Source organism: Perca fluviatilis, chromosome 8, assembly GCF_010015445.1.
Source record: "Perca fluviatilis chromosome 8, GENO_Pfluv_1.0, whole genome shotgun sequence".
Lineage (NCBI taxonomy): Eukaryota > Metazoa > Chordata > Actinopteri > Perciformes > Percidae > Perca > Perca fluviatilis.
This window is the reverse complement of record NC_053119.1, coordinates 30152004-30155481: the sequence shown is the minus strand read 5'-3', so window position 1 is coordinate 30155481 and position 3478 is coordinate 30152004. Positions and strand designations below refer to the sequence as shown.

General features: G+C 37.5%; 1 long non-coding RNA gene across 1 annotated transcript; it reads right to left on the bottom strand.

Annotated features, from left to right (window-relative positions):
* Positions 1-2706: 2706 nt before the first annotated feature.
* On the bottom strand, positions 2707-3256 carry LOC120563907. Its single transcript, XR_005640027.1, has 3 exons — positions 3241-3256; positions 2943-3101; positions 2707-2755 (listed from the first exon to the last, which is right to left on the bottom strand). It is a non-coding gene; the product is annotated as an uncharacterized LOC120563907 (long non-coding RNA).
* Positions 3257-3478: the final 222 nt, after the last annotated feature.

Here is a 3478-nt window from a genome sequence, read left to right as displayed (position 1 = left end):
CGTTGAAAATGTGCCTGTTTGGAACTGGCCGATTGCTCGGCCTGTGGTATTGCTGCTTGTAGAATTCTTCAAAACCAAATTTTACCCCAAAATTACTTACAGAAGGACCCCAAACCACTTAATATGCAACTCCACTGTATAGCCTACACTGTAAAATCCGATTAGTTAACCTTACTTAAAAAGCGTGCAAAACCGATTGCACCTAAAAACTAAGTACAGTGGAATAGGTATTGCGTGTTGTATTAACAAATCCCTGTTTAGTATAGTATACTTACTCTTGAGTTTAAGTAACTAAAAACAATGTGTGCGGTGTACTTGACAATTTACTTTAGATGTACTCCTGACTTAGTATAGACAACTCAGAATTACTATTTCAAACAACTAAGTACTGTAATGTGAACTTTACTTTGTGTGTAATCTAAACACGATTATTTAAGTTGGGCTAACTAATGTGACAATTCCTGCTACTTAGAATTTCTCGTTTTTAGTTACTTGAAGAGCGATTCTGATTTACTTGTTTAAACCATGCAAACCGATTGCCTTGAAAAGACCAAGTAACTGTTACTTGTGTAAATTAAGTACTTCAAACATTCATTTTACCTTATTCCATTTACAGTAATCAATTAGACATTTAGATGGTTATTCTTCATAATAACCATCTAAATGTCTAATTGACATTCACCAAACGCTCACCTATATGTTAACTCTGTTCTGCCAACTCACTATACACTTGTCACATAAATGTACCAGAGAAGAAGTATCATAAAATAGAAATATTTAACACACAACCACATTATAGTTGAAACAGGTTTATTCCTTGAACCTCAACCATTGTTAGTTTACAATGTTAAAATCAAAGTCTTAAAACCCTTTGATCTGGTATAAAGTATGCATTACCTTGACATTTGTAATTTTATACTGATTGTATTTCATCATCTTAAAAATTATTATGGTGTGCTTGGCCAAGATAAACCTTTTTATTTCAATCAATCAAATTTTGGCACAGGATTTCACGATTTTGAATTCTTGACTTGGCTGATAAGTAATTTTATTGTTAACTTTTTTTTACCGAATTATTTATAGGAGTATGAATTTTTGGGAAATATACTTGATTAGAGATGTTTAGGGAAAACAGTCAAATCTGCACCTTAGACAGCTGACAGAGATACTAATTGGTTTTGAGGAGATTAAAATGTTAGTCATTACTATAAGTGATCAGTACCACTTGAAGACAACATTCAGACTAAAATGATAAATGTCAAGGTATTAGCGCCAACCACAGAATATCTCTTCTCAGAACCAGAACGCGCATACATGCTTATTACACTACCATAAAATATAAAAATAAAAACATTCTTCAAAAGTACAGAGTGAAAGTAACACCAAGGGATGTGAACAATGGACTTTGTTGGATTGAATGTTTGCCTATTTGCCAATATACATCGGTACCAAAATTGTTCTTCAATAATCTTCCAGTAATAATTGGCAGCCAATGTATTTGGCTTTATAAAAAGACATAAATTTCTCATTTGTGGAAAGAAAATTCCAACCCTGACCTTTTATTTAACATAATCCTGAGAAACTGCTTTACTTTTGTATTAACAATAAAGTTTAAAGACCAAACTGCTGACAGTATCAACCTGCTGACTATTACAAAGTGACATCCAGTTATTGTACAATAATGACTATGGCAACCGATCTCATACACGTATGAATGACCATACACCTGCAGCCTCTAAATGTAACTTGCTGATGAACCCAGTGGATATAAAACAATATGAAAGGAGTGCCTTAATTTAGCTAACAATAAAAAGCAACTGGACCCACTTTTATAAACAAGATTGTATGCCAAGTGTCACTCTTGATTTTTACCATTCTAACTCAACAGGAGATTTTTAAGAGTTTGAAGTTTGGGGGGGAGTTTGTTCTCTCCCAGGCCAAGCATCACTCGTTGAATGAAGCTGAATGTGTTTTTCATGGCTTTAGGGTAGTCCAAGTGTAGTGCATAGGACAACCCAAACAAGAGGCAAAGTGCTTGAGGTAGGTTCTGGAGATTGTTCATTACAATACCTCCTTCAAGAATGATGGCAGTAGACACTGGGTCAAGATGGAGATGATTTGGCGAGAGGGGCACATCTTCACTGATGACAGTCAGCAACCCAACAGATACCTGGTCCCAGGCCTCATCACTGTCAGAATCCTGTATACAACCAAACACAAACATTACAACAGGTAAATGTTGATTGGCATTATCAATTGTCATCAAGTCATCTGTCCTGCCAACACTTCCCTCCAGCCTATTTTTTTTTTTTTTTTAATTAAGCTCTCATGTCTGTCCTAATATAAAAATTATTCAGATGTTAATGCTGTTACAGCTAGTGCATGTGAGGGAGAGAAATGTTCTACCTCTTGTGCAGAACCCACAATTGCAGCACGGCAAGTGGGCTTAGCATTGTGGCACTCAGCAGTGCAACCATGTGACATGGACTACAAATGGAGTTAGTTGAATGGCTGCTTCATCATTTGTTTAGGGTTTTTGTTGTTTTATCTTTTTTTATCACCCTGCTGGCATACACTGAACTGTCACAGTTAGCATGCAGCCCATCTTTGTTCTGAACTCACAGTAATATACAGTATGTGCTCTTTTAAGATATGAGAACTTACAAAGGAGGTGTTGTAGAAGTTACGGGGTCGCGCCAAGCAGAACAGGGATGCCTTGGAGAACAAGGGCACGCACTGCTGTCACATCTGGTTTCTAGAAGTGGATAGAACAAATAAAGTTCAAGATTAAGCAACATTCAGAAGTTACACTACAAACCCATTTTTAAAGCGCATATGAAAAAGGTGTCACCATGTATGCTTAACAGTGCAGAGAACAGTTGCCGATTGCAGTAGTTATCTAATCCACAGCAAAAAACTTAACAAGTCTGTAGTGGACTGACCCTTGAATCAATTTGCTGCACAATCTCAGCCAGTTTCTCTCCAACACTTCCTTTCTTGGACTTGAAGATTGTGACAAAGCGTGGTGTGTAGCGGTCAACAGCACCAAAAAAGTCATTCTCCAGGTTTGTCGTGGCTATCCTGTTGAACTCAGCAAACACCTACAAGACAGAAAAAAAATGTGAGTGAGTAGACTGGCTTGAGCCAGTGTGGAAATTTTGGAAAACCTTTGGTTACCAGTCCTAAAACCTAAATGCACACTAGGGAGAATATAAAAAGCATATCAATATCTGTACGGACTTGTCTCTCTGTAAAAGAGCTGGCCAGCGCTCCTTCAGGGTTTTCACTGGAGGTTCAGCCTCCACAATCTCCCGTCTCCGCAGTGGGAATGTCTGGTCCATCTTAGATGCAATGACTGTTCCACTGGGGTTCCGTTTTTCATTTCTTCAACCAGGAGCTTTCTTTCAACTTCTAGTCTATCTTCATTCTGCCCCTCAGGGAGGTTCGCAGGTAATTGACCTCAAACCTTTTTGGTCTT